Genomic DNA, 18,616 nt, shown 5'->3' with positions numbered 1-18,616 from the left:
TTTCAGAGCCTGGATAGCTCAGTCGGTAGAGCATCAGACTTTTAATCTGAGGGTCCAGGGTTCAAGTCCCTGTTCAGGCGTACTTGCTAAAGCAAGCTGTCAAATGTCTTTATTGAGCACATCTTTGATTTTCCACTGAGTCTTTGCTTCTTTATTGTCGTGTTCTACTGTGCAAAACTGAGGGTATAGAAGCAGCTTGAGAAAATCTTTGTTTTTTGCAGAAACAACCCTTCTATGTCTGTTTAGCAAATTTTGGGTACATTGTTGATTTTCCACCAAAGCTTTGTTTCTTTACCTCCATATTTTATGTTAAGACGCTTAGAGGAGCTAAGAAGAGCATTTTTCAGAGCCTGGATCGCTCAGTCGGTAGAGCATCAGACTTTTAATCTGAGGGTCCAGGGTTCAAGTCCCTGTTCAGGCGTATTTGCTAAAGCAAGCTGTCAAATGTCTTTATTGAGCACATCTTTGATTTTCCACTGAGTCTCTGCATCTTCAGGGCCGTGTTCTACTGTGCAAAACCAAGGGTATAGAAGCAGCTTGAGAACATCTTTGCTTATTGCAGAAACAAACCTTCTATGTCTGTTTAGCAGATGTTGAGCACATTGTTGATTTTCCACCAAAGCTTTGTTTCTTTACCTCCATATTTTATGTTAAGACGCTTAGAGGAGCTAAGAAGAGCATTTTTCAGAGCCTGGATAGCTCAGGCGGTAGAGCATCAGACTTTTAATCTGAGGGTCCAGGGATCAAGTCCCTGTTCAGGCATACTTGCTAAAGCAAGCTGTCAAATGTCTTTATTGAGCACATCTTTGATTTTCCACTGAGTCTCTGCATCTTCAGTGCCGTGTTCTACTGTGCAAAACTGAGGGTATAGAAGCAGCTTGAGAACATCTTTGCTTATTGCAGAAACAACCCTTCTATGTCTGTTTAGCAGATTTTGGGCACATTTTTGATTTTCCACCAAAAATTTGTTTCTTTACCTCCATATTTTATGTTAAGACACTTAGAGGAGCTAAGAAGAGCATTTTTCAGAGCCTGGATAGCTCAGTCGGTAGAGCATCAGACTTTTAATCTGAGGGTCCAGAGTTCAAGTGCCTGTTCAGGCGTACTTGCTAAAGCAAGCTGTCAAATGTCTTTATTGAGCACATCTTTGATTTTCCACTGAGTCTTTGCTTCTTTATTGTCGTGTTCTACTGTGCAAAACTGAGGGTATAGAAGCAGCTTGAGAAAATCTTTGTTTTTTGCAGAAACAACCCTTCTATGTCTGTTTAGCAAATTTTGGGTACATTGTTGATTTTCCACCAAAGCTTTGTTTCTTTACCTCCATATTTTATGTTAAGACGCTTAGAGGAGCTAAGAAGAGCATTTTGCAGAGCCTGGATAGCTCAGTCGGTAGAGCATCAGACTTTTAATCTGAGGGTCCAGGGATCAAGTCCCTGTTCAGGCGTATTTGCTAAAGCAAGCTGTCAAATGACTTTATTGAGCAAATCTTTGATTTTCCACTGAGTCTTTGCTTCTTTATTGTCGTGTTCTACTGTGCAAAACTGAGGGTATAGAAGCAGCTTGAGAAAATCTTTGCTTATTGCAGAAACAACCCTTCTATGTCTGTTTAGCAAATTTTGGGTACATTGTTGATTTTCCACCAAAGCTTTGTTTCTTTACCTCCATATTTTATGTTAAGACGCTTAGAGGAGCTAAGAAGAGCATTTTTCAGAGCCTGGATAGCTCAGTCGGTAGAGCATCAGACTTTTAATCTGAGGATCCAGGGTTCAAGTTCCTGTTCAGGCGTGCTTGCTAAAGCAAGCTGTCAAATGTCTTTATTGAGCACATCTTTGATTTTCCACTGAGTCTCTGCATCTTCAGTGCCGTGTTCTACTGTGCAAAACCAAGGGTATAGAAGTAGCTTGAGAAAATCTTTGTTTTTGCAGAAACAACCCTTCTATGTCTGTTTAGCAAATTTTGAGCACATTTTTGATTTTCCACCAAAGCTTTGTTTCTTTACCTCCATATTTTATGTTAAGACGCTTAGAGGAGCTAAGAAGCGCATTTTTCAGAGCCTGGATAGCTCAGTCGGTAGAGCATCAGAATTTTAATCTGAGGGTCCAGGGTTCAAGTCCCTGTTCAGGCGTATTTGCTAAAGCAAGCTGTCAAATGTCTTTATTGAGCACATCTTTGATTTTCCACTGAGTCTCTGCATCTTCAGTGCCGTGTTCTACTGTGCAAAACCAAGGGTATAGAAGCAGCTTGAGAACATCTTTGCTTATTGCAGAAACAAACCTTCTATGTCTGTTTAGCAGATTTTGAGCACATTGTTGATTTTCCACCAAAGCTTTGTTTCTTTACCTCCATATTTTATGTTAAGACACTTAGAGGAGCTAAGAAGAGCATTTTTCAGAGCCTGGATAGCTCAGTCGGTAGAGCATCAGACTTTTAATCTGAGGGTCCAGGGTTCAAGTCCCTGTTCAGGCGTATTTGCTAAAGCAAGCTGTCAAATGACTTTATTGAGCAAATCTTTGATTTTCCACTGAGTCTCTGCATCTTCAGTGCCGTGTTCTACTGTGCAAAACTGAGGGTATAGAAGCAGCTTGAGAACATCTTTGCTTATTGCAGAAACAACCCTTCTATGTCTGTTTAGCAGATTTTGGGCACATTTTTGATTTTCCACCAAAAATTTGTTTCTTTACCTCCATATTTTATGTTAAGACACTTAGAGGAGCTAAGAAGAGCATTTTTCAGAGCCTGGATAGCTCAGTCGGTAGAGCATCAGACTTTTAATCTGAGGGTCCAGAGTTCAAGTGCCTGTTCAGGCGTACTTGCTAAAGCAAGCTGTCAAATGTCTTTATTGAGCACATCTTTGATTTTCCACTGAGTCTTTGCTTCTTTATTGTCGTGTTCTACTGTGCAAAACTGAGGGTATAGAAGCAGCTTGAGAAAATCTTTGTTTTTTGCAGAAACAACCCTTCTATGTCTGTTTAGCAAATTTTGGGTACATTGTTGATTTTCCACCAAAGCTTTGTTTCTTTACCTCCATATTTTATGTTAAGACGCTTAGAGGAGCTAAGAAGAGCATTTTGCAGAGCCTGGATAGCTCAGTCGGTAGAGCATCAGACTTTTAATCTGAGGGTCCAGGGATCAAGTCCCTGTTCAGGCGTATTTGCTAAAGCAAGCTGTCAAATGACTTTATTGAGCAAATCTTTGATTTTCCACTGAGTCTTTGCTTCTTTATTGTCGTGTTCTACTGTGCAAAACTGAGGGTATAGAAGCAGCTTGAGAAAATCTTTGCTTATTGCAGAAACAACCCTTCTATGTCTGTTTAGCAAATTTTGGGTACATTGTTGATTTTCCACCAAAGCTTTGTTTCTTTACCTCCATATTTTATGTTAAGACGCTTAGAGGAGCTAAGAAGAGCATTTTTCAGAGCCTGGATAGCTCAGTCGGTAGAGCATCAGACTTTTAATCTGAGGATCCAGGGTTCAAGTTCCTGTTCAGGCGTGCTTGCTAAAGCAAGCTGTCAAATGTCTTTATTGAGCACATCTTTGATTTTCCACTGAGTCTCTGCATCTTCAGTGCCGTGTTCTACTGTGCAAAACCAAGGGTATAGAAGTAGCTTGAGAAAATCTTTGTTTTTGCAGAAACAACCCTTCTATGTCTGTTTAGCAAATTTTGAGCACATTTTTGATTTTCCACCAAAGCTTTGTTTCTTTACCTCCATATTTTATGTTAAGACGCTTAGAGGAGCTAAGAAGCGCATTTTTCAGAGCCTGGATAGCTCAGTCGGTAGAGCATCAGAATTTTAATCTGAGGGTCCAGGGTTCAAGTCCCTGTTCAGGCGTATTTGCTAAAGCAAGCTGTCAAATGTCTTTATTGAGCACATCTTTGATTTTCCACTGAGTCTCTGCATCTTCAGTGCCGTGTTCTACTGTGCAAAACCAAGGGTATAGAAGCAGCTTGAGAACATCTTTGCTTATTGCAGAAACAAACCTTCTATGTCTGTTTAGCAGATTTTGAGCACATTGTTGATTTTCCACCAAAGCTTTGTTTCTTTACCTCCATATTTTATGTTAAGACACTTAGAGGAGCTAAGAAGAGCATTTTTCAGAGCCTGGATAGCTCAGTCGGTAGAGCATCAGACTTTTAATCTGAGGGTCCAGGGTTCAAGTCCCTGTTCAGGCGTATTTGCTAAAGCAAGCTGTCAAATGACTTTATTGAGCAAATCTTTGATTTTCCACTGAGTCTCTGCATCTTCAGTGCCGTGTTCTACTGTGCAAAACTGAGGGTATAGAAGCAGCTTGAGAACATCTTTGCTTATTGCAGAAACAACCCTTCTATGTCTGTTTAGCAGATTTTGGGCACATTTTTGATTTTCCACCAAAAATTTGTTTCTTTACCTCCATATTTTATGTTAAGACACTTAGAGGAGCTAAGAAGAGCATTTTTCAGAGCCTGGATAGCTCAGTCGGTAGAGCATCAGACTTTTAATCTGAGGGTCCAGGGTTCAAGTCCCTGTTCAGGCGTACTTGCTAAAGCAAGCTGTCAAATGTCTTTATTGAGCACATCTTTGATTTTCCACTGAGTCTCTGCATCTTCAGTGCCGTGTTCTACTGTGCAAAACTGAGGGTTTAGAAGCAGCTTGAGAACATCTTTGCTTATTGCAGAAACAACCCTTCTATGTCTGTTTAGCAGATTTTGGGCACATTTTTGATTTTCCACCAAAAATTTGTTTCTTTACCTCCATATTTTATGTTAAGACACTTAGAGGAGCTAAGAAGAGCATTTTTCAGAGCCTGGATAGCTCAGTCGGTAGAGCATCAGACTTTTAATCTGAGGATCCAGGGTTCAAGTTCCTGTTCAGGCGTGCTTGCTAAAGCAAGCTGTCAAATGTCTTTATTGAGCACATCTTTGATTTTCCACTGAGTCTCTGCATCTTCAGTGCCGTGTTCTACTGTGCAAAACCAAGGGTATAGAAGTAGCTTGAGAAAATCTTTGTTTTTGCAGAAACAACCCTTCTATGTCTGTTTAGCAAATTTTGAGCACATTTTTGATTTTCCACCAAAGCTTTGTTTCTTTACCTCCATATTTTATGTTAAGACGCTTAGAGGAGCTAAGAAGAGCATTTTTCAGAGCCTGGATAGCTCAGTCGGTAGAGCATCAGACTTTTAATCTGAGGATCCAGGGTTCAAATTTTGGGCACATTGTTGATTTTCCACCAAAAATTTGTTTCTTTACCTCCATATTTTATGTTAAGACACTTAGAGGAGCTAAGAAGAGCATTTTTCAGAGCCTGGATAGCTCAGTCGGTAGAGCATCAGACTTTTAATCTGAGGGTCCAGGGTTCAAGTGCCTGTTCAGGCGTACTTGCTAAAGCAAGCTGTCAAATGTCTTTATTGAGCACATCTTTGATTTTCCACTGAGTCTCTGCATCTTCAGTGCCGTGTTCTACTGTGCAAAACCAAGGGTATAGAAGCAGCTTGAGAAAATCTTTGTTTTTTGCAGAAACAACCCTTCTATGTCTGTTTAGCAAATTTTGGGTACATTGTTGATTTTCCACCAAAGCTTTGTTTCTTTACCTCCATATTTTATGTTAAGACGCTTAGAGGAGCTAAGAAGAGCATTTTTCAGAGCCTGGATAGCTCAGTCGGTAGAGCATCAGACTTTTAATCTGAGGGTCCAGGGTTCAAGTCCCTGTTCAGGCGTACTTGCTAAAGCAAGCTGTCAAATGTCTTTATTGAGCACATCTTTGATTTTCCACTGAGTCTCTGCATCTTCAGTGCCGTGTTCTACTGTGCAAAACCAAGGGTATAGAAGCAACTTGAGAACATCTTTGCTTATTGCAGAAACAACCCTTCTATGTCTGTTTAGCAGATTTTGAGCACATTTTTGATTTTCCACCAAAGCTTTGTTTCTTTACCTCCATATTTTATGTTAAGACACTTAGAGGAGCTAAGAAGAGCATTTTTCAGAGCCTGGATAGCTCAGTCGGTAGAGCATCAGACTTTTAATCTGAGGGTCCAGGGTTCAAGTCCCTGTTCAGGCGTACTTGCTAAAGCAAGCTGTCAAATGTCTTTATTGAGCACATCTTTGATTTTCCACTGAGTCTTTGCTTCTTTATTGTCGTGTTCTACTGTGCAAAACTGAGGGTATAGAAGCAGCTTGAGAAAATCTTTGTTTTTTGCAGAAACAACCCTTCTATGTCTGTTTAGCAAATTTTGGGTACATTGTTGATTTTCCACCAAAGCTTTGTTTCTTTACCTCCATATTTTATGTTAAGACGCTTAGAGGAGCTAAGAAGAGCATTTTTCAGAGCCTGGATAGCTCAGTCGGTAGAGCATCAGACTTTTAATCTGAGGGTCCAGGGTTCAAGTCCCTGTTCAGGCGTATTTGCTAAAGCAAGCTGTCAAATGTCTTTATTGAGCACATCTTTGATTTTCCACTGAGTCTCTGCATCTTCAGGGCCGTGTTCTACTGTGCAAAACCAAGGGTATAGAAGCAGCTTGAGAACATCTTTGCTTATTGCAGAAACAAACCTTCTATGTCTGTTTAGCAGATTTTGAGCACATTTTTGATTTTCCACCAAAGCTTTGTTTCTTTACCTCCATATTTTATGTTAAGACGCTTAGAGGAGCTAAGAAGAGCATTTTTCAGAGCCTGGATAGCTCAGTTGGTAGAGCATCAGACTTTTAATCTGAGGGTCCAGGGTTCAAGTCCCTGTTCAGGCGTACTTGCTAAAGCAAGCTGTCAAATGTCTTTATTGAGCACATCTTTGATTTTCCACTGAGTCTCTGCATCTTCAGTGCCGTGTTCTACTGTGCAAAACTGAGGGTATAGAAGCAGCTTGAGAACATCTTTGCTTATTGCAGAAACAACCCTTCTATGTCTGTTTAGCAGATTTTGGGCACATTTTTGATTTTCCACCAAAAATTTGTTTCTTTACCTCCATATTTTATGTTAAGACACTTAGAGGAGCTAAGAAGAGCATTTTTCAGAGCCTGGATAGCTTAGTCGGTAGAGCATCAGACTTTTAATCTGAGGGTCCAGAGTTCAAGTCCCTGTTCAGGCGTACTTGCTAAAGCAAGCTGTCAAATGTCTTTATTGAGCACATCTTTGATTTTCCACTGAGTCTTTGCTTCTTTATTGTCGTGTTCTACTGTGCAAAACTGAGGGTATAGAAGCAGCTTGAGAAAATCTTTGTTTTTTCCAGAAACAACCCTTCTATGTCTGTTTAGCAAATTTTGGGTACATTGTTGATTTTCCACCAAAGCTTTGTTTCTTTACCTCCATATTTTATGTTAAGACGCTTAAAGGAGCTAAGAAGAGCATTTTTCAGAGCCTGGATAGCTCAGTCGGTAGAGCATCAGACTTTTAATCTGAGGATCCAGGGTTCAAGTTCCTGTTCAGGCGTACTTGCTAAAGCAAGCTGTCAAATGTCTTTATTGAGCACATCTTTGATTTTCCACTGAGTCTCTGCATCTTCAGTGCCGTGTTCTACTGTGCAAAACCAAGGGTATAGAAGCAGCTTGAGAACATCTTTGCTTATTGCAGAAACAAACCTTCTATGTCTGTTTAGCAGATTTTGAGCACATTGTTGATTTTCCACCAAAGCTTTGTTTCTTTACCTCCATATTTTATGTTAAAACACTTAGAGGAGCTAAGAAGAGCATTTTTCAGAGCCTGGATAGCTCAGTCGGTAGAGCATCAGACTTTTAATCTGAGGGTCCAGGGTTCAAGTCCCTGTTCAGGCGTATTTGCTAAAGCAAGCTGTCAAATGTCTTTATTGAGCACATCTTTGATTTTCCACTGAGTCTCTGCATCTTCAGTGCCGTGTTCTACTGTGCAAAACCAAGGGTATAGAAGCAGCTTGAGAACATCTTTGCTTATTGCAGAAACAAACCTTCTATGTCTGTTTAGCAGATTTTGAGCACATTGTTGATTTTCCACCAAAGCTTTGTTTCTTTACCTCCATATTTTATGTTAAGACACTTAGAGGAGCTAAGAAGAGCATTTTTCAGAGCCTGGATAGCTCAGTCGGTAGAGCATGAGACTTTTAATCTGAGGGTCCAGGGATCAAGTCCCTGTTCAGGCGTATTTGCTAAAGCAAGCTGTCAAATGACTTTATTGAGCAAATCTTTGATTTTCCACTGAGTCTCTGCATCTTCAGTGCCGTGTTCTACTGTGCAAAACTGAGGGTATAGAAGCAGCTTGAGAACATCTTTGCTTATTGCAGAAACAACCCTTCTATGTCTGTTTAGCAGATTTTGGGCACATTTTTGATTTTCCACCAAAAATTTGTTTCTTTACCTCCATATTTTATGTTAAGACACTTAGAGGAGCTAAGAAGAGCATTTTTCAGAGCCTGGATAGCTCAGTCGGTAGAGCATCAGACTTTTAATCTGAGGGTCCAGGGTTCAAGTCCCTGTTCAGGCGTACTTGCTAAAGCAAGCTGTCAAATGTCTTTATTGAGCACATCTTTGATTTTCCACTGAGTCTCTGCATCTTCAGTGCCGTGTTCTACTGTGCAAAACTGAGGGTATAGAAGCAGCTTGAGAACATCTTTGCTTATTGCAGAAACAACCGTTCTATGTCTGTTTAGCAGATTTTGGGCACATTTTTGATTTTCCACCAAAAATTTGTTTCTTTACCTCCATATTTTGTGTTAAGACACTTAGAGGAGCTAAGAAGAGCATTTTTCAGAGCCTGGATAGCTCAGTCGGTAGAGCATCAGACTTTTAATCTGAGGGTCCAGAGTTCAAGTGCCTGTTCAGGCGTACTTGCTAAAGCAAGCTGTCAAATGTCTTTATTGAGCACATCTTTGATTTTCCACTGAGTCTTTGCTTCTTTATTGTCGTGTTCTACTGTGCAAAACTGAGGGTATAGAAGCAGCTTGAGAAAATCTTTGTTTTTTGCAGAAACAACCCTTCTATGTCTGTTTAGCAAATTTTGGGTACATTGTTGATTTTCCACCAAAGCTTTGTTTCTTTACCTCCATATTTTATGTTAAGACGCTTAGAGGAACTAAGAAGAGCATTTTTCAGAGCCTGGATAGCTCAGTCGGTAGAGCATCAGACTTTTAATCTGAGGGTCCAGGGATCAAGTCCCTGTTCAGGCGTATTTGCTAAAGCAAGCTGTCAAATGACTTTATTGAGCAAATCTTTGATTTTCCACTGAGTCTTTGCTTCTTTATTGTCGTGTTCTACTGTGCAAAACTGAGGGTATAGAAGCAGCTTGAGAAAATCTTTGCTTATTGCAGAAACAACCCTTCTATGTCTGTTTAGCAAATTTTGGGTACATTGTTGATTTTCCACCAAAGCTTTGTTTCTTTACCTCCATATTTTATGTTAAGACGCTTAGAGGAGCTAAGAAGAGCATTTTTCAGAGCCTGGATAGCTCAGTCGGTAGAGCATCAGACTTTTAATCTGAGGATCCAGGGTTCAAGTTCCTGTTCAGGCGTGCTTGCTAAAGCAAGCTGTCAAATGTCTTTATTGAGCACATCTTTGATTTTCCACTGAGTCTCTGCATCTTCAGTGCCGTGTTCTACTGTGCAAAACCAAGGGTATAGAAGTAGCTTGAGAAAATCTTTGTTTTTGCAGAAACAACCCTTCTATGTCTGTTTAGCAAATTTTGAGCACATTTTTGATTTTCCACCAAAGCTTTGTTTCTTTACCTCCATATTTTATGTTAAGACACTTAGAGGAGCTAAGAAGCGCATTTTTCAGAGCCTGGATAGCTCAGTCGGTAGAGCATCAGAATTTTAATCTGAGGGTCCAGGGTTCAAGTCCCTGTTCAGGCGTATTTGCTAAAGCAAGCTGTCAAATGTCTTTATTGAGCACATCTTTGATTTTCCACTGAGTCTCTGCATCTTCAGTGCCGTGTTCTACTGTGCAAAACCAAGGGTATAGAAGCAGCTTGAGAACATCTTTGCTTATTGCAGAAACAAACCTTCTATGTCTGTTTAGCAGATTTTGAGCACATTGTTGATTTTCCACCAAAGCTTTGTTTCTTTACCTCCATATTTTATGTTAAGACACTTAGAGGAGCTAAGAAGAGCATTTTTCAGAGCCTGGATAGCTCAGTCGGTAGAGCATCAGACTTTTAATCTGAGGGTCCAGGGATCAAGTCCCTGTTCAGGCGTATTTGCTAAAGCAAGCTGTCAAATGACTTTATTGAGCAAATCTTTGATTTTCCACTGAGTCTCTGCATCTTCAGTGCCGTGTTCTACTGTGCAAAACTGAGGGTATAGAAGCAGCTTGAGAACATCTTTGCTTATTGCAGAAACAACCCTTCTATGTCTGTTTAGCAGATTTTGGGCACATTTTTGATTTTCCACCAAAAATTTGTTTCTTTACCTCCATATTTTATGTTAAGACACTTAGAGGAGCTAAGAAGAGCATTTTTCAGAGCCTGGATAGCTCAGTCGGTAGAGCATCAGACTTTTAATCTGAGGGTCCAGGGTTCAAGTCCCTGTTCAGGCGTACTTGCTAAAGCAAGCTGTCAAATGTCTTTATTGAGCACATCTTTGATTTTCCACTGAGTCTCTGCATCTTCAGTGCCGTGTTCTACTGTGCAAAACTGAGGGTATAGAAGCAGCTTGAGAACATCTTTGCTTATTGCAGAAACAACCCTTCTATGTCTGTTTAGCAGATTTTGGGCACATTTTTGATTTTCCACCAAAAATTTGTTTCTTTACCTCCATATTTTATGTTAAGACACTTAGAGGAGCTAAGAAGAGCATTTTTCAGAGCCTGGATAGCTCAGTCGGTAGAGCATCAGACTTTTAATCTGAGGATCCAGGGTTCAAGTTCCTGTTCAGGCGTGCTTGCTAAAGCAAGCTGTCAAATGTCTTTATTGAGCACATCTTTGATTTTCCACTGAGTCTCTGCATCTTCAGTGCCGTGTTCTACTGTGCAAAACCAAGGGTATAGAAGTAGCTTGAGAAAATCTTTGTTTTTGCAGAAACAACCCTTCTATGTCTGTTTAGCAAATTTTGAGCACATTTTTGATTTTCCACCAAAGCTTTGTTTCTTTACCTCCATATTTTATGTTAAGACGCTTAGAGGAGCTAAGAAGAGCATTTTTCAGAGCCTGGATAGCTCAGTCGGTAGAGCATCAGACTTTTAATCTGAGGATCCAGGGTTCAAATTTTGGGCACATTGTTGATTTTCCACCAAAAATTTGTTTCTTTACCTCCATATTTTATGTTAAGACACTTAGAGGAGCTAAGAAGAGCATTTTTCAGAGCCTGGATAGCTCAGTCGGTAGAGCATCAGACTTTTAATCTGAGGGTCCAGGGTTCAAGTGCCTGTTCAGGCGTACTTGCTAAAGCAAGCTGTCAAATGTCTTTATTGAGCACATCTTTGATTTTCCACTGAGTCTTTGCTTCTTTATTGTCGTGTTCTACTGTGCAAAACTGAGGGTATAGAAGCAGCTTGAGAAAATCTTTGTTTTTTGCAGAAACAACCCTTCTATGTCTGTTTAGCAAATTTTGGGTACATTGTTGATTTTCCACCAAAGCTTTGTTTCTTTACCTCCATATTTTATGTTAAGACGCTTAGAGGAGCTAAGAAGAGCATTTTTCAGAGCCTGGATAGCTCAGTCGGTAGAGCATCAGACTTTTAATCTGAGGGTCCAGGGTTCAAGTCCCTGTTCAGGCGTATTTGCTAAAGCAAGCTGTCAAATGTCTTTATTGAGCACATCTTTGATTTTCCACTGAGTCTCTGCATCTTCAGGGCCGTGTTCTACTGTGCAAAACCAAGGGTATAGAAGCAGCTTGAGAACATCTTTGCTTATTGCAGAAACAAACCTTCTATGTCTGTTTAGCAGATTTTGAGCACATTTTTGATTTTCCACCAAAGCTTTGTTTCTTTACCTCCATATTTTATGTTAAGACGCTTAGAGGAGCTAAGAAGAGCATTTTTCAGAGCCTGGATAGCTCAGTTGGTAGAGCATCAGACTTTTAATCTGAGGGTCCAGGGTTCAAGTCCCTGTTCAGGCGTACTTGCTAAAGCAAGCTGTCAAATGTCTTTATTGAGCACATCTTTGATTTTCCACTGAGTCTCTGCATCTTCAGTGCCGTGTTCTACTGTGCAAAACTGAGGGTATAGAAGCAGCTTGAGAACATCTTTGCTTATTGCAGAAACAACCCTTCTATGTCTGTTTAGCAGATTTTGGGCACATTTTTGATTTTCCACCAAAAATTTGTTTCTTTACCTCCATATTTTATGTTAAGACACTTAGAGGAGCTAAGAAGAGCATTTTTCAGAGCCTGGATAGCTTAGTCGGTAGAGCATCAGACTTTTAATCTGAGGGTCCAGAGTTCAAGTCCCTGTTCAGGCGTACTTGCTAAAGCAAGCTGTCAAATGTCTTTATTGAGCACATCTTTGATTTTCCACTGAGTCTTTGCTTCTTTATTGTCGTGTTCTACTGTGCAAAACTGAGGGTATAGAAGCAGCTTGAGAAAATCTTTGTTTTTTCCAGAAACAACCCTTCTATGTCTGTTTAGCAAATTTTGGGTACATTGTTGATTTTCCACCAAAGCTTTGTTTCTTTACCTCCATATTTTATGTTAAGACGCTTAAAGGAGCTAAGAAGAGCATTTTTCAGAGCCTGGATAGCTCAGTCGGTAGAGCATCAGACTTTTAATCTGAGGATCCAGGGTTCAAGTTCCTGTTCAGGCGTACTTGCTAAAGCAAGCTGTCAAATGTCTTTATTGAGCACATCTTTGATTTTCCACTGAGTCTCTGCATCTTCAGTGCCGTGTTCTACTGTGCAAAACCAAGGGTATAGAAGCAGCTTGAGAACATCTTTGCTTATTGCAGAAACAAACCTTCTATGTCTGTTTAGCAGATTTTGAGCACATTGTTGATTTTCCACCAAAGCTTTGTTTCTTTACCTCCATATTTTATGTTAAAACACTTAGAGGAGCTAAGAAGAGCATTTTTCAGAGCCTGGATAGCTCAGTCGGTAGAGCATCAGACTTTTAATCTGAGGGTCCAGGGTTCAAGTCCCTGTTCAGGCGTATTTGCTAAAGCAAGCTGTCAAATGTCTTTATTGAGCACATCTTTGATTTTCCACTGAGTCTCTGCATCTTCAGTGCCGTGTTCTACTGTGCAAAACCAAGGGTATAGAAGCAGCTTGAGAACATCTTTGCTTATTGCAGAAACAAACCTTCTATGTCTGTTTAGCAGATTTTGAGCACATTGTTGATTTTCCACCAAAGCTTTGTTTCTTTACCTCCATATTTTATGTTAAGACACTTAGAGGAGCTAAGAAGAGCATTTTTCAGAGCCTGGATAGCTCAGTCGGTAGAGCATGAGACTTTTAATCTGAGGGTCCAGGGATCAAGTCCCTGTTCAGGCGTATTTGCTAAAGCAAGCTGTCAAATGACTTTATTGAGCAAATCTTTGATTTTCCACTGAGTCTCTGCATCTTCAGTGCCGTGTTCTACTGTGCAAAACTGAGGGTATAGAAGCAGCTTGAGAACATCTTTGCTTATTGCAGAAACAACCCTTCTATGTCTGTTTAGCAGATTTTGGGCACATTTTTGATTTTCCACCAAAAATTTGTTTCTTTACCTCCATATTTTATGTTAAGACACTTAGAGGAGCTAAGAAGAGCATTTTTCAGAGCCTGGATAGCTCAGTCGGTAGAGCATCAGACTTTTAATCTGAGGGTCCAGGGTTCAAGTCCCTGTTCAGGCGTACTTGCTAAAGCAAGCTGTCAAATGTCTTTATTGAGCACATCTTTGATTTTCCACTGAGTCTCTGCATCTTCAGTGCCGTGTTCTACTGTGCAAAACTGAGGGTATAGAAGCAGCTTGAGAACATCTTTGCTTATTGCAGAAACAACCGTTCTATGTCTGTTTAGCAGATTTTGGGCACATTTTTGATTTTCCACCAAAAATTTGTTTCTTTACCTCCATATTTTGTGTTAAGACACTTAGAGGAGCTAAGAAGAGCATTTTTCAGAGCCTGGATAGCTCAGTCGGTAGAGCATCAGACTTTTAATCTGAGGGTCCAGAGTTCAAGTGCCTGTTCAGGCGTACTTGCTAAAGCAAGCTGTCAAATGTCTTTATTGAGCACATCTTTGATTTTCCACTGAGTCTTTGCTTCTTTATTGTCGTGTTCTACTGTGCAAAACTGAGGGTATAGAAGCAGCTTGAGAAAATCTTTGTTTTTTGCAGAAACAACCCTTCTATGTCTGTTTAGCAAATTTTGGGTACATTGTTGATTTTCCACCAAAGCTTTGTTTCTTTACCTCCATATTTTATGTTAAGACGCTTAGAGGAACTAAGAAGAGCATTTTTCAGAGCCTGGATAGCTCAGTCGGTAGAGCATCAGACTTTTAATCTGAGGGTCCAGGGATCAAGTCCCTGTTCAGGCGTATTTGCTAAAGCAAGCTGTCAAATGACTTTATTGAGCAAATCTTTGATTTTCCACTGAGTCTTTGCTTCTTTATTGTCGTGTTCTACTGTGCAAAACTGAGGGTATAGAAGCAGCTTGAGAAAATCTTTGCTTATTGCAGAAACAACCCTTCTATGTCTGTTTAGCAAATTTTGGGTACATTGTTGATTTTCCACCAAAGCTTTGTTTCTTTACCTCCATATTTTATGTTAAGACGCTTAGAGGAGCTAAGAAGAGCATTTTTCAGAGCCTGGATAGCTCAGTCGGTAGAGCATCAGACTTTTAATCTGAGGATCCAGGGTTCAAGTTCCTGTTCAGGCGTGCTTGCTAAAGCAAGCTGTCAAATGTCTTTATTGAGCACATCTTTGATTTTCCACTGAGTCTCTGCATCTTCAGTGCCGTGTTCTACTGTGCAAAACCAAGGGTATAGAAGTAGCTTGAGAAAATCTTTGTTTTTGCAGAAACAACCCTTCTATGTCTGTTTAGCAAATTTTGAGCACATTTTTGATTTTCCACCAAAGCTTTGTTTCTTTACCTCCATATTTTATGTTAAGACACTTAGAGGAGCTAAGAAGCGCATTTTTCAGAGCCTGGATAGCTCAGTCGGTAGAGCATCAGAATTTTAATCTGAGGGTCCAGGGTTCAAGTCCCTGTTCAGGCGTATTTGCTAAAGCAAGCTGTCAAATGTCTTTATTGAGCACATCTTTGATTTTCCACTGAGTCTCTGCATCTTCAGTGCCGTGTTCTACTGTGCAAAACCAAGGGTATAGAAGCAGCTTGAGAACATCTTTGCTTATTGCAGAAACAAACCTTCTATGTCTGTTTAGCAGATTTTGAGCACATTGTTGATTTTCCACCAAAGCTTTGTTTCTTTACCTCCATATTTTATGTTAAGACACTTAGAGGAGCTAAGAAGAGCATTTTTCAGAGCCTGGATAGCTCAGTCGGTAGAGCATCAGACTTTTAATCTGAGGGTCCAGGGATCAAGTCCCTGTTCAGGCGTATTTGCTAAAGCAAGCTGTCAAATGACTTTATTGAGCAAATCTTTGATTTTCCACTGAGTCTCTGCATCTTCAGTGCCGTGTTCTACTGTGCAAAACTGAGGGTATAGAAGCAGCTTGAGAACATCTTTGCTTATTGCAGAAACAACCCTTCTATGTCTGTTTAGCAGATTTTGGGCACATTTTTGATTTTCCACCAAAAATTTGTTTCTTTACCTCCATATTTTATGTTAAGACACTTAGAGGAGCTAAGAAGAGCATTTTTCAGAGCCTGGATAGCTCAGTCGGTAGAGCATCAGACTTTTAATCTGAGGGTCCAGGGTTCAAGTCCCTGTTCAGGCGTACTTGCTAAAGCAAGCTGTCAAATGTCTTTATTGAGCACATCTTTGATTTTCCACTGAGTCTCTGCATCTTCAGTGCCGTGTTCTACTGTGCAAAACTGAGGGTATAGAAGCAGCTTGAGAACATCTTTGCTTATTGCAGAAACAACCCTTCTATGTCTGTTTAGCAGATTTTGGGCACATTTTTGATTTTCCACCAAAAATTTGTTTCTTTACCTCCATATTTTATGTTAAGACACTTAGAGGAGCTAAGAAGAGCATTTTTCAGAGCCTGGATAGCTCAGTCGGTAGAGCATCAGACTTTTAATCTGAGGATCCAGGGTTCAAGTTCCTGTTCAGGCGTGCTTGCTAAAGCAAGCTGTCAAATGTCTTTATTGAGCACATCTTTGATTTTCCACTGAGTCTCTGCATCTTCAGTGCCGTGTTCTACTGTGCAAAACCAAGGGTATAGAAGTAGCTTGAGAAAATCTTTGTTTTTGCAGAAACAACCCTTCTATGTCTGTTTAGCAAATTTTGAGCACATTTTTGATTTTCCACCAAAGCTTTGTTTCTTTACCTCCATATTTTATGTTAAGACGCTTAGAGGAGCTAAGAAGAGCATTTTTCAGAGCCTGGATAGCTCAGTCGGTAGAGCATCAGACTTTTAATCTGAGGATCCAGGGTTCAAATTTTGGGCACATTGTTGATTTTCCACCAAAAATTTGTTTCTTTACCTCCATATTTTATGTTAAGACACTTAGAGGAGCTAAGAAGAGCATTTTTCAGAGCCTGGATAGCTCAGTCGGTAGAGCATCAGACTTTTAATCTGAGGGTCCAGGGTTCAAGTGCCTGTTCAGGCGTACTTGCTAAAGCAAGCTGTCAAATGTCTTTATTGAGCACATCTTTGATTTTCCACTGAGTCTCTGCATCTTCAGTGCCGTGTTCTACTGTGCAAAACCAAGGGTATAGAAGCAGCTTGAGAAAATCTTTGTTTTTTGCAGAAACAACCCTTCTATGTCTGTTTAGCAAATTTTGGGTACATTGTTGATTTTCCACCAAAGCTTTGTTTCTTTACCTCCATATTTTATGTTAAGACGCTTAGAGGAGCTAAGAAGAGCATTTTTCAGAGCCTGGATAGCTCAGTCGGTAGAGCATCAGACTTTTAATCTGAGGGTCCAGGGTTCAAGTCCCTGTTCAGGCGTACTTGCTAAAGCAAGCTGTCAAATGTCTTTATTGAGCACATCTTTGATTTTCCACTGAGTCTCTGCATCTTCAGTGCCGTGTTCTACTGTGCAAAACCAAGGGTATAGAAGCAACTTGAGAACATCTTTGCTTATTGCAGAAACAACCCTTCTATGTCTGTTTAGCAGATTTTGAGCACATTTTTGATTTTCCACCAAAGCTTTGTTTCTTTACCTCCATATTTTATGTTAAGACGCTTAGAGGAGCTAAGAAGAGCATTTTTCAGAGCCTGGATAGCTCAGTCGGTAGAGCATCAGACTTTTAATCTGAGGGTCCAGGGTTCAAGTCCCTGTTCAGGCGTACTTGCTAAAGCAAGCTGTCAAATGTCTTTATTGAGCACATCTTTGATTTTCCACTGAGTCTTTGCTTCTTTATTGTCGTGTTCTACTGTGCAAAACTGAGGGTATAGAAGCAGCTTGAGAAAATCTTTGTTTTTTGCAGAAACAACCCTTCTATGTCTGTTTAGCAAATTTTGGGTACATTGTTGATTTTCCACCAAAGCTTTGTTTCTTTACCTCCATATTTTATGTTAAGACGCTTAGAGGAGCTAAGAAGAGCATTTTTCAGAGCCTGGATAGCTCAGTCGGTAGAGCATCAGACTTTTAATCTGAGGGTCCAGGGTTCAAGTCCCTGTTCAGGCGTATTTGCTAAAGCAAGCTGTCAAATGTCTTTATTGAGCACATCTTTGATTTTCCACTGAGTCTCTGCATCTTCAGGGCCGTGTTCTACTGTGCAAAACCAAGGGTATAGAAGCAGCTTGAGAACATCTTTGCTTATTGCAGAAACAAACCTTCTATGTCTGTTTAGCAGATTTTGAGCACATTTTTGATTTTCCACCAAAGCTTTGTTTCTTTACCTCCATATTTTATGTTAAGACGCTTAGAGGAGCTAAGAAGAGCATTTTTCAGAGCCTGGATAGCTCAGTTGGTAGAGCATCAGACTTTTAATCTGAGGGTCCAGGGTTCAAGTCCCTGTTCAGGCGTACTTGCTAAAGCAAGCTGTCAAATGTCTTTATTGAGCACATCTTTGATTTTCCACTGAGTCTCTGCATCTTCAGTGCCGTGTTCTACTGTGCAAAACTGAGGGTATAGAAGCAGCTTGAGAACATCTTTGCTTATTGCAGAAACAACCCTTCTATGTCTGTTTAGCAGATTTTGGGCACATTTTTGATTTTCCACCAAAAATTTGTTTCTTTACCTCCATATTTTATGTTAAGACACTTAGAGGAGCTAAGAAGAGCATTTTTCAGAGCCTGGATAGCTTAGTCGGTAGAGCATCAGACTTTTAATCTGAGGGTCCAGAGTTCAAGTCCCTGTTCAGGCGTACTTGCTAAAGCAAGCTGTCAAATGTCTTTATTGAGCACATCTTTGATTTTCCACTGAGTCTTTGCTTCTTTATTGTCGTGTTCTACTGTGCAAAACTGAGGGTATAGAAGCAGCTTGAGAAAATCTTTGTTTTTTCCAGAAACAACCCTTCTATGTCTGTTTAGCAAATTTTGGGTACATTGTTGATTTTCCACCAAAGCTTTGTTTCTTTACCTCCATATTTTATGTTAAGACGCTTAGAGGAGCTAAGAAGAGCATTTTTCAGAGCCTGGATAGCTCAGTCGGTAGAGCATCAGACTTTTAATCTGAGGGTCCAGGGTTCAAGTCCCTGTTCAGGC

General features: G+C 40.2%; 3 non-coding genes across 3 annotated transcripts; all 3 read left to right on the top strand.

Moving 5' to 3' along the window:
• Nucleotides 1-6,640: 6,640 nt before the first annotated feature.
• Nucleotides 6,641-6,713, top strand: TRNAK-UUU (transfer RNA lysine (anticodon UUU)). The gene has a single exon. It is a non-coding gene; the product is annotated as a tRNA-Lys (tRNA).
• Nucleotides 6,714-11,910: 5,197 nt separating this feature from the next.
• TRNAK-UUU (transfer RNA lysine (anticodon UUU)) lies at nt 11,911-11,983 on the top strand. Its single transcript has one exon. It is a non-coding gene; the product is annotated as a tRNA-Lys (tRNA).
• A 5,879-nt stretch (nt 11,984-17,862) lies between these two features.
• TRNAK-UUU (transfer RNA lysine (anticodon UUU)) lies at nt 17,863-17,935 on the top strand. Its single transcript has one exon. It is a non-coding gene; the product is annotated as a tRNA-Lys (tRNA).
• Nucleotides 17,936-18,616: the final 681 nt, after the last annotated feature.

Source organism: Eleutherodactylus coqui, unplaced genomic scaffold (assembly GCF_035609145.1).
Source record: "Eleutherodactylus coqui strain aEleCoq1 unplaced genomic scaffold, aEleCoq1.hap1 HAP1_SCAFFOLD_70, whole genome shotgun sequence".
Taxonomy (NCBI): domain Eukaryota; kingdom Metazoa; phylum Chordata; class Amphibia; order Anura; family Eleutherodactylidae; genus Eleutherodactylus; species Eleutherodactylus coqui.
This window is presented reverse-complemented; position numbering and strand designations above follow the sequence as displayed.